Source organism: Meriones unguiculatus, chromosome 7 (assembly GCF_030254825.1).
Source record: "Meriones unguiculatus strain TT.TT164.6M chromosome 7, Bangor_MerUng_6.1, whole genome shotgun sequence".
Lineage (NCBI taxonomy): Eukaryota > Metazoa > Chordata > Mammalia > Rodentia > Muridae > Meriones > Meriones unguiculatus.
Window position 1 is genome coordinate 88330234 of NC_083355.1, and position 12010 is coordinate 88342243.

Genomic DNA, 12010 nt, shown 5'->3' on the forward strand with positions numbered 1-12010 from the left:
TGTCCCACTCACACTGGAGCTCCATGAGCACATAACCAGCTGCCCCCAAATAGTTTTTAATGGTTAATCTGCCAGCTGTGAACAAAGCCTTCAATGCACATGTCTTTACAGGGTGATGGGGAAGCATTATACACAAACCACAGCAATATTAAAAGCATGACCTATTCTCTTACTCAGAGTGTTGTGGGATTTAGATTTTGGTTGATTCATTTTCACTCACTATTTCATCTAAATCTGTACATCTTCTAGGAAGATAAACATCTTCTAGAAAGATAAGATCATTTCCTTCTGATCTTACTCTATCAGATCTCATCAGGAGTGGCTGCATTGTCATCTTCTGTGGCCTGGTAAGGCTGCTCTCCCCTCAGGGGGAGGTGATCAAAGAGCAGGCCAATCAGATTATGTCAGAGGAAACAAGCTAGAAACCCACCATGGAGGGACTCTGAAAGGCTCTGCCCTGCAGACTATCAAAGCAGATGCTGAGACTTATGGGCAACTGTCAGGCAATGTGCATGGAATCTTATGTAAGAAGTGGGAAATAGTAAGATCAGGAGAGGACAGGAACTCCACAAGGAGAGCAAAAGAACCAGAACATTTGAACACAGGGGTCTTCCCAGAGACTCATACTCCAACCAAGTACCATGCATGGAGATAACCTAGAACCCCTGCACAGATGTAGCACATGGCAGTTTAGTGTCCAAGTGGGTTACATAGTAAGGAAGGAACTCTTATTCACTGGTTGAGGTACAAATTAATAAAGAAAGCCAACAAAGAAAAAAAAAGTTTGGAGAGATATCAAAAAGATTTATAACTAGAAGTCTTGTATGGCCTTACTAGTTCACTCCTAGGCATGCACCCAGAGTTTTTTTTCTGTCTGAGTTTATGTGACCTTATATGATGTTATAAATTCTGAGTATATTCATTTTCCTGAAATATGATTTTATTTTTCTTTAGAGATGAATAATGTTTCATTTTATGTTTATTTTTATTTTCCATTCATCAGTTGTTAGACAACAAGGTTGGTTTCTTTTCCTTTCTACAATGAACAAAGCATCAATAAACATGGGGTGTGTAAATAACTCTGTGATAGATTATCTAGTTCTCTAGGTATATACCTAGGAATGAAATAGCAAGGCCATACAGGAATTCTAGTTATAAATATTTTTGAGAAATCTCCAAACTTATTTTTCTACATTGGCTTTATTAATTTGTACCTCAACCAGTGAATAAGACTTCCTTCCTCAAAGCTTCTGAAGAGGTTAGACAAAACCCACAAAAACAGTTCAATGAAATAAAGAAAAAAGAGCTTAAGGAAAATAAACACTTGTGTGGTGCTCAAGAAAACACAAACACAATGCTGGTAGAAATGACAAAAAAAAAAAGACTTGGGAACAGAATTCAATCAGGATATAGTAACTTATAGGTTTCTCCATCTACACAATAAGCTAGTACAAGCCAAATCAAGAGTATAAAAGCAGGCTTATTGAGAGGCAGCTCTCAGGCAGGTTCACCAATCTCACAGGTGGAGGTTTTCAGAGTCTTTGATGAAGTTTATGATTGTTCTTTTAAGTTCTATGTCCTGGAGTTCAGTTGGGTAGTTCTCATTGGCAATCATTTCTACAGGACTGGTAAGTTTTAGAGGAGATTTTGGCTTGATCTTTCAAATTGTTGGTAATTTTGTGATTATATCTGGGCATGTGGACATCCTTTGCTCATTCTGAGTTTGCTGTTGTCTTAGACAGTGCTCTAATGCTGTGAAGAGATACCATGACCACATCAGTCCTTATTAAGGAAAACATTTGACTGGGGCTTAGTTATAGTTTCAGAGGTGTAGGCCATTAGCTACATGGTGGGAAACATGTTGATGCACAGGCAGACATGGTAGCTGAGATTTTTACACCTGGATCCATAAGTAAAGGAAGAAAAAGAGAACCCCAAAAGCCCACCCGTAGTGACATACTTCACCAACAAGGCTACACTTACTTCAACAATACTATGCTTTCTAATCATTCTAAGTAGTGTCACTTCCTAATGACTAGGCATTCAAATGCATGAGCCCGTGGGGGCTATTCCTTTTCAAACCACCACAGTTATTCATGAAGCATATTTGTGAAAGAGAAGATGTAGAGGTGGCTTGGGTCTAGGCCTAAAAAATGGCTTGGATGGAATGAAGTCTGCTTAACAGAGGAAGCTGGGTTGGTACAGAGGATGCACTTGCTTCCTGTTCCATCTCAGGAGCATAGAAGGAGATATATCTGAGTAGAAAGGTTGCATATGACATAGGAGAGTCCTGTTATTTAGTGGACAGGTAGGGAGGCTTCTGGTCCAAGTTTAGAGCTCATTTGCAGTGAAGGCAAAAGAAGACAGACAAGGCTAGTACACCAGCATGGGATTCAGTCTAAACCTGGTGATCTGCTAAAAAAAGCCATGAATGAGGTCAGGGGTAATCATTAAGACCCTAGAGAAAGAATTGAAAGTCTGGGTACAAAGTGAGGATGGTGGAGGTAGCACAATGAGGCCTGAGAGTGGGTGTGTTTGTTATAATTTTTTTTATTCATTTTCTGTTTTGGTAAATAGTTAATACTATAATTCCTTGTGGTTGTTTCAGACATATTTATTGGTATTTTACTTTCATCTCTCCTTCTATATTTATTTCTCCTCCTTTGCTTCCCTAAAAAGCTCTACCCCTTTTCTAATTTCCCCTATCAGAGTACTGTACACAGATTTTTCTCTCTTTATTGTTCCCAACCACCCTAATATTGGCTATAATATCATTTACTTTCCTGATTTCTGTAGCTATATACTCACATCTGAAGTTTTGTTGGAGCTAGAAGACTTCAATGAGAAAGACCATGAAATGTATGTCTTTCTTAGTCAGGGTTACCTCACTCAATATGAATCTTTTCTTGTTCCATCCATTTACCTTCAAAGTACATGACTGAATTTTTCTTTACAGATGAGTAGTATTCCAAGTATCCACAAGCCACATTTTTATTATCCTTGTGTCAGTTGTAGGCCATTTAAGTTGTTTCCATTTTCTAGCTATGGTGAGTATAACAGCAATAAACATGGCCAAGCAAGTGTCTATAGATTAGGATGAGTCCTTTGTGGATATGCCTAAAAGTGGTATAGCTGGGTCTTTTATTTGTAGCTTTTTGAGACTTCTCTACATAGATTTCCATAGTGGCTGTACAAGTTTGCACTCCCACCATCGACAAATAAGCGTTTCCCTTTTCCCAAATCCTCCCCAGAATAAGCTCTCATATGTTTGAAATTTCTCTGTAGGAATGTAATCAAAAGTATCTCTTGTCAATGAGGTCTCCTGTCTTTTACTTTGTGTCAGGCTGCTCTTTGGCAGAGATTTTCTCGAATGTCTACAGCATTTGTTTGTTTTTTAGTTCTTTGAGAATACTGTACAATGTATTTTGATCATATTCATACCCTTCCCCAATTTCCCAGATCTACTTTCCCTAGCCACCCAACTTTGTTTCCCTTTTCCCATAACCATTAAGTCATTTGTCAGTAGTTCCTCATCTAGGTATGGGGTTTTTGTTTCCACCTCTGCCGGAGCCTGCCAGCAGAGTCAAACAGTTCTTGAGTGGAGAGTGAGGATTGAAAGAAAAGTAAAAAAAAAAAAAAAATCAATAAACTACACATGGGATCTGTTCAAGAAGGCAGCCTGACAAACCAGCGGTTCTCCACACATCTCTCCTCTGCATGCTAAGGATTTGTCTGGCTTGGTTTTCACATGTCTTGTGCATGCTGTCTTAGCTGTTATGAATACATAGGTGCAGCTGCCCTTCTGTCTCTGAAAAGACACCATTTCCTTGTATTAGTCATCAGTCGTGGTTCTCAGTCTTTCTTCTCTCCTTTAATGATTTTGAGTATTGGGTGGAGGGGGTGTGATGTAAATGCCCTATTTGGGTCTAAGTGGTCTCTTGTTCTCTGCCCCCTGGCCAGTTGTGGGTCTCTGTGTTAATCTGAATCTACTGTGACTAGAAAAGTTACATCCTTTTGAAGATGGATTTTGAGTTTGGCTCCCCAGAAACTCCTATGGAGTTGGTTCTCATTATAGAGTTTGGAGTTCATTCTCAGTGTTAATATTGGGGGGAGTGGATCTTGAAGTTTCCTATTGTGACATTTTACTAATGTTGTCACCAAAATGGCAGAGTCACCCTATCTGTTACCCACAGACAGCAGTGGGCAGAATTTTTGTCTCAGGGATCTGGTGATAGGCTAAGGCAGTAGGTTAACACTACTAGAAACAAAACACCTGCCTTGTGGCTCCTCTCTAGTCTGCAGAATGTAAAGGTAAGGAGAAGTAAAAGCAGCAAGCCATTTCAAAGCCTGTCCTTAACTCACTGGTCATGTGGTCAAACAGATCCCTGAGGTTTATGCTGTTGATGCCACTCTCCTCACCATCTTTTACATTTCTTCATGGCTGTCTCTCTGTGTATTTGAGATCAGATGTTCCCACAGATTCTAAGTTTGGTTATTGTCTGGTCATCTCAGTCTTGTATTATTCCTATTGCATTCTGAGCTTAAGGACAAAACCTCTGAATACAAAAACCTTAATAGTTTGTCTATGCTCAGCTGTTAATAGCATGCAGGTGTAGATTTCTTTTTACAAAGGGCAATAAAAAAATAACCACATAGTGAGATATACTAAAGTGTCCCTATTCTCTATCCTACATCACTCTCTGATGTTAGTAAAAGTTCATACAGTAAAGATGTTTCAAACTGATAGCTCACATTTATAATCTTAGCACTTGTAAGGTAGAGAGAACAGCGACACTGTAGATTGAAGACTACCCTGGCCTATGAGTTCTAGAATAGCCTGAGCTACAGCACTAGAACTTATATATAAAACAAAACAAAACAAAGCAAATATCTGTTTCATATGAATGTTGCAATCTGATCACTGAGCACCTGGTATATTGTCAGAATGTCTTCTTATCAGTAATGAAATTTTCTAAAACAAATCTGTACATATTGAAAATACTGCATGCAGTAGGAAACAGTCATTGATTAAAGGATAAAATATGGGCTCCAGAGATAGCTCAGTTGGTAGAATACTTGTCACACAAACCTAGACCTTGAATTCACATCCTAAATACACATTATATAGTCCAGAGGTCTATAATCCAAACACTGAGGTGATGGAGTCAGACAAATCTCTGTAGATCAAACGCAAACCAGTCTCATCAAATTGATGAGCTCCAGGTTCAGTGAGAAACTGCCTCAAAGGCTAGTTGGAAATGAAGTGAGGGAGATACCTGTTATTGACTGCTGCCTTCCAGGAGCACTAACACCTCTATGTGGATACACATTTTCATGCACACACAAACATAAACAACAAACACACACACATGCATACACGTATGCAGGCACAAAGAAAACTAGGAAAAAGCATGGATTAGGAAATAAAAGAAAATACTGAATCCACCCTGAAAGCTAGAGAGATGGTTCACTGCTTAAAAGCTGGTCCTGCTCTTATGGAGGATCTGATTTTGGTTCCTCAGCACCCATGTCAGGAAGCTCAAAATTATTTGTATCTCTACTCCAGGGGTCCAGTGATTTCTGGTAAGTGTCTTAGTTTGATTTCTATTCCTGTGATAAAAGATCATGACCAAAAGCAATTTGGGGAGCAAAGGATGAAAAGGCAGGAACTCAAACAGGACAAGAACAAGGAGGCAGGAAATTCAGGAAATCAAGTGGAGACATTATCCCAATTGAGGCTCCTCTACCCATTTGACTTTAGCTGTGTCAAGTTGACTTAAAACTAAGCAGGGCAGTAGGGTAGTCATTTTTACAGTATTGGTTCTTCCAACACTTACACGAGGGAATCTTCTAATATCTTTCTCAATTTCTTTTTTTTTTTCTTTTGCTGTGCGCATCATCATTGTTTTATTTGGCTCTAACAATCCATCTATTGATTTATTTTATTTTATTAATTACACTTTATTCATTTTGTATCCCCCCATAAGCCCCTCCCTCCTCCCCTCCCGATCCCACCCTTTCTCCCCTTTCTGCATGCATGCCACTCCCCAAGTCCACTGATAGGGGAGGTTCTCTTCTCCTTTCTGATCTTAGTCAATCAGTTCACATCAAAAGTGGCTGCATTGTCCTCTACTGTGGCCTGGTAAGGCTGCTCCCCCCTCAGGGGGAGGTGATCAAAGAGCAGGTCAATCAGATTATGTCAGAGGCAGTCCCTCTTCCCATTACTATGTAACCCACTTGGACACTGAACTGCCATGGGCTACATCTGTGCAGGGGTTCTAGGTTATCTCCATGAATAGTCCTTGGTTGGAGTATGAGTCTCTGGGAAGTTCCCTGTGTTCAAATTTTCTTGTTCTGTTGCTCTCCTTGTGGAGACGCTGTCCTCTCCAGCTCTTCCTATTTCCCACTACTTATATAAAATTCCATTCACTCTGCCCAACAGTTGACCATCAGGCTCAGCAGCTGCTTTGATAGTCTGTAGGGCAGAGGTTTTCAGAGGCCCTCTGTGGTAGGTTCCTAGTTTGTTTCCTGTTTTCTTCTTCTTCTGATGTCCATCCTCTTTGCCTTTCAGGATGGGGATTGACTGTTTTAATTAGGGTCCTCTCTCTTGCTTAGTTTCTTTAGATGCACAGGTTTTAGTGGGTTTGTCCTATGTTGTATGTCTATATGAGTAAGTATATACCATGTGTGTCTTTTTGCTTCTGGGACAACTCACTCAGGATGATCCTTTCCAGGTCCCACCATTTACCTGCAAATTTCATGATTTTCTCATTTTTCATTGCTGTGTAATACTCCATTGTATAGATGTACCACAGTTTCTGCATCCATTCTTCAGTTGAGGGGCATCTGGGCTGTTTCCAGCTTCTGGCTATTACAAATAAAGCTGCTACAAACATGGTTGAGCAAATGTCCTTTTTGTGTACTTGAGCCTCTTTTGGATATATGCCCAGGAGTGGTATGACTGGATCTTGGGGAAGCACTATTCCTAGTTGTCTGAGAAAGCGCCAGATTGATTTCCAGAGTGGTTGTACAAGTTTACATTCCCACCAGCAGTGGAGAAGGGTTCCCCTTTTTCCACAACCTCTCCAGCATGTGTTGTCACTTGAGTTTTTGATCTTGGCCATTCTCATGGGTGTAAGGTGAAATCTCAGGGTTGTTTTGATTTTCATTTCCCTAATTGCTCATGAGGTTGAGCATTTCTTTAAGTGCTTCTCTGCCATTCGATATTCCTCTGTCGAGAATTCTCTGTTTAGCTCTGTTCCCCATTTTTTAAGTGATTTACTTGGTTTGTTGCTTTTCAGCTTCTTTAGTTCTTTATATAATACTGGATATGAGTCCTCTGTCAGATAAAGGGTTGGTGAAGATTCTTTCCCAATCTGTAGGCAATCGCTTTGTTTTGATGACTGTGTCCTTTGCTTTGCAGAAGCTTTTCAGTTTCATGAGGTCCAATTTATTGATTGTTGCTCTTAGAGCCTGTGCTGTTGGTGTTCTGTTCAGGAAGTTTTCTCCTGTACCAAGGAGTTCTAGGGTATTCCCCACTTTTTTTTTTCTAGCCGATTTAATGTGTCTGGTTTTATGTTGAGGTCTTTGATCCACTTGGACTTCAGTTTTGTGCAGGGTGATAAGTATGGATCTATTTTCATTTTTCTACATGTAGACATCCAGTTGTACCAGCACCATTTGTTGAAGATGCTGTCTTTTTTCCATTGTATGGTTTTGGCGTCTTTGTCAAAGATCAGGTGTTTATAAGTGTGTGGATTTATTTCTGGGTCCTCTGTTCTGTTCCATTGATCCACCATTCTGTCTCTATGCCAATACCATGCAGGTTTAAAACTGTTGCTCTATAGTACAACTTAAGATTCTTTTTAAGGTCTTAAAATTTTCATTGTAGAGATATTTCTCCCCAAAGGTATTTATTTCTTTATTATTTCTTTTGAATGTATCTATCATGAAAGAGAGTATCTACCTGATTTCTTTTTTAGTCTCTCTGTTATTGGTATATAGAAAAGCTACTGATTTTTGTGTGTTCATTTTGAATCTTGAACTCTGCCAGAAGAATTCATCAGCACTAGGAGTTTCCTATGTATATGTATAGATTCATAGCATCTGCAAGGAAGAACACTTTGCCTTTTCTTATTTGAGTCTCTTTTATTTTGTTCTCTATTCTTACTTTTCTAGCTAAGAGTTCAAGCTACAGAATAGAATTGAAGAGAGTGGACAATTTTGTCTTGTTCCTAGTCATCTTGGAAACAATGAGCTTCTCTCTACTTAGCATGGTGTTAGTGACATCCTGAATGCACTCTCCACCTCTTGCCTTTCCATGACTTTATCAGGAAAGGATTATAGATTTCGTCAACAGCTTTTCTGCACCTGATGAGACAACCAAGTGATTTCTGTTTTTGAATCTGCTTATGTGATAGATTACATCTATCCATGATTTATATATGCTGAACCAACCAGGTATCATTGGAATGAAACTAATGTTATATTAATAAATAAGATTTTTTCCTAATATTTTTGAGACAGGGGTTCTCCTTGTACCAGCCCTGGATATCCTGAAACTCACTTTGTAGACCAGGCTGGCCTTGAAGTAAAAGAGAGCCACCTTTCTCTGCCTTCTGAATGCTGGACCTAAAGCCATGCACCATCATGCCCAGCAATGAAGAATAATATTTTAAATGAAATTTTGAGTTCAGTTTGTCAGTATTTTATTGACAATTTTTGCATCTACATTCATCAGAGAGATTGGTCTAAAATAATCTCCCTCTTCCTCCTGCTCTTCTTTCTCATGTTGTTCGTGTTCCGGCTCACCCTCCTTCTCTTCCCCCTTGTTATTTTGTGTCTTTATCTGGCTTTGGTCTAAACATAATGCTGGATAATAAGAATAACATGGAAGATTCAATTTGGAAAGTGTCTGAATATTTTTTTATTATTGTTATTATTATTTATAACTTATACTAATAAATTATTATTATATTTTATTATTACAATTTATTCACTTTGTAGCCCCCTCCCTCATCTCCTGCTGGTCCCATCCTCATTCTTCTTCCCCCACTGTGTCCCTCCCCTAGTCCATTGATGGGAGAGGTCCTCCTCCCCTACTCTCTGACCCTAGCCTATCAGGTCTCATCAAGACTATCTGGATTCTCTCTCACTGTGGCCTAGTAAGGCCACCTAGCCACGAGAACAAGATCAAAAAGCAGGCAACCAAGTTCACCTAGAAGCAGAAAGACACACATGGTATATACTCACTTATAAGTGGATATTAGCCAAACAATACAGGGTAAACATAATAAAATCTATAGTCCTAAAGAAGCAAAACAACAGGGAGGCTCCTAGGGAAGATGCTCAATCCTCATTCAGAAGGTCAAACAGGATGGACATCAGAAGTAGGAGAAGATAGGGAACAGGACAAAAGACTTGCACAGAGGCCTCTGAAAGACCCTACTCAACAGGGTATTGAAGCAGATGCTGAGATTCATAGCCAAACTTTGGGCAGGGTGCAGGGGATCTTGTGGAGGAAGAGGGAGACAGAAAGACCTGGAGGGGACAAGAGCTCCAGATGGTGACTAACAGAGCCAAAAAAGTTCTGACAGTGAACAAGCCAGAAGCCTAACACAGAGGACCTCTGAAAGGCTCTGCCCTATAGACTATCAAAGCAAATGCTGAGACTTATGGCGAACCTTTGCGCAGAGTGCAGGGAATCTTATGAAAGAAGTGGGAAAGAGTAAGATCTGTACAAGACAGGAACTTCACAAGGAGAGCAACAGAACCAAAAAATCTGAGCATAGGGGTCTTTCCTGAGACTGATATTCCAACCAAGGACCATGCATACAGATAACCTAGGTCCCCTGCACAGATGTAGCCCATGGCAGTTCAGTGTCCAAGTAGGTTCCATAGTAATAGGAACAGGGACTGTCTCTGACATGAACTGATTGGCCTGCTCTTTAATAACCTCCCCCTGAGGAGGGAGCAGCCTTACCAGGCCACAGGAAAAGGCAATGCAGCCACTCCTGTGAGACCTAATTGACTAGGGTCAGAAGGAAAGAAAAGAAGACCTTCCCTGTCAGTTGACATGGAGAGGGGCATGCGTGCAGAGGGGGGAGGAAGGGAGGGATTGGGACTGGAGGAGGGAGGGGTTTATGGGGGGATTCAAAGTGAATAAAGTGTAATTAATAAAGAATTAAGAAAAATTCTGGGCCCATGGGGCTTGCATAGACTGATGAATCAACCAAGCATCATTCATGGAGAGGACCTAGACCCCCTGATCAGATGTAGCCCATGGGCAGCTCAGAGTCCATGGGGGTTCTCTATTAAGAGGAGGAGGGTTAGTCCCTGGCTTTGATTTTATTTATTTTAAAGAGACTGAATTTTTTAGAGATTGAGACTTTTCAAGTTACTCAGTAGTTTATATTGAAATGTTAATGTTAACATGCTATCTTGGGAACAAATGAGAAAGAAAAGGTTCTGGTTGGACAGTGAGATATTTTGTGTCAAGTTGACAAGAAGTTAATTGTGCTGTCTTGTTTCATGTCAAGTTGACACAAGCTAGAGTCATTTTGGAAAAGGGGACCTCAGTTGAGAAAATGTACCTATCTGGTTGGCCTGTGGGCAAGCCTATGGTACATTTTCTTGATTAATTGATATGACAAGGCACAGCTCACTGGGTGATGCCCCCCGAGTGCTATAAGAAAGAAGGCTGGGCAAGTAAGGGAGTGCATGCCAGTAAGTGGCACTGCTCCATGGTCTCTGCATAAGTTCTGACTTCAGCTTCCTGTCCTGATTGAGTTCCTGTCCAAGCTTTTATCCATGATAGAGTATAACCTGAGAGTTGTAACCTGAAACAAACCATTATCTCCCCAAGCTGATTTTCTTCATGGTGCTTTGTCTCAGCACTAGAAACCCTAAGACAGACTCCAACTAAGAGGGAGAAAAGAAGGAGGTAAGTTAAGTCAGTAATTTTCTATAGTGAGTTGACTCTATATACATGTATTCCAGGGATAAAACGGTACTTTAAAGGGAAGAAAAGTGTCTCCTGGGATATTAGTGATGTGTGAATCATGAAAGATGTGTAAAAAAAAAATTTAAAGGAAGAAGCTCCATTACACATACTTATTTGCAGTATACGCAGAATGCAATCAGATACAGACACTTAAAATGCATCATGGTGCATTTACTTGGAGGCCACCATGTAGGAATAATTGACTCTTATTTTCCATGACTCTAGACATGTTCTCCATTACAGCATACATCAGGAAATTGCTGGTTGTCTCACCAATCCCATTGATCAGATTGCACTGTTCAGCAGCTCCTTTCAAATGAAATCATGTATACAGAATGATCTTTGGTCGGGTTTCCTCCCCAGTCTTGTTCTCTGTGAGAGTCACCTGGGACATTTCAGATGTTAGACACTGGTTGATTATGATGCAGAGAATTATTCATTGGAAAGGTTTAGCTCTCGCTGATTTAGCGATGCTTCTCTACTTTGAGTACTTGGAATAAGCTTAGAAATAATAATGCTATGAACTTTCACAGGTAGAAACATGTTCATAGCTTTCTGGGGACTGCTATCCCTCACTTGAATTCGATAAGAAACTATGCCTTGCAACCTAAATTTTCTTTTCATGACATTTATGTACTCTTAAATTCCATAGATTGCATCCATTTGGTTTACTTATTTTAAAATATATTGAGAAAAATTTTCATACAATGCATTATGATCATGGTTCAGCATTCTTCAATTCCTTCAAGATCCTCCACATCTCTACCCACCTAGATCAGTACAAATTTTCTCTTGAAAAAAAAAAAGTAAGCAATTAGGAAAACAAATGAACTGGAATTTACAACTACAAAGGAAAAAACCGCATGAGAAACATGTACACACACAAACACACACCATGAAGCCACAAATTCATAAAACATATAAGCAAAAGACTAATAGCACACAAAAAATGCCCAAACAAAGCTATAATTCTCCCCACAAGATACCTGCTAGAGAAGCAGCTACTGT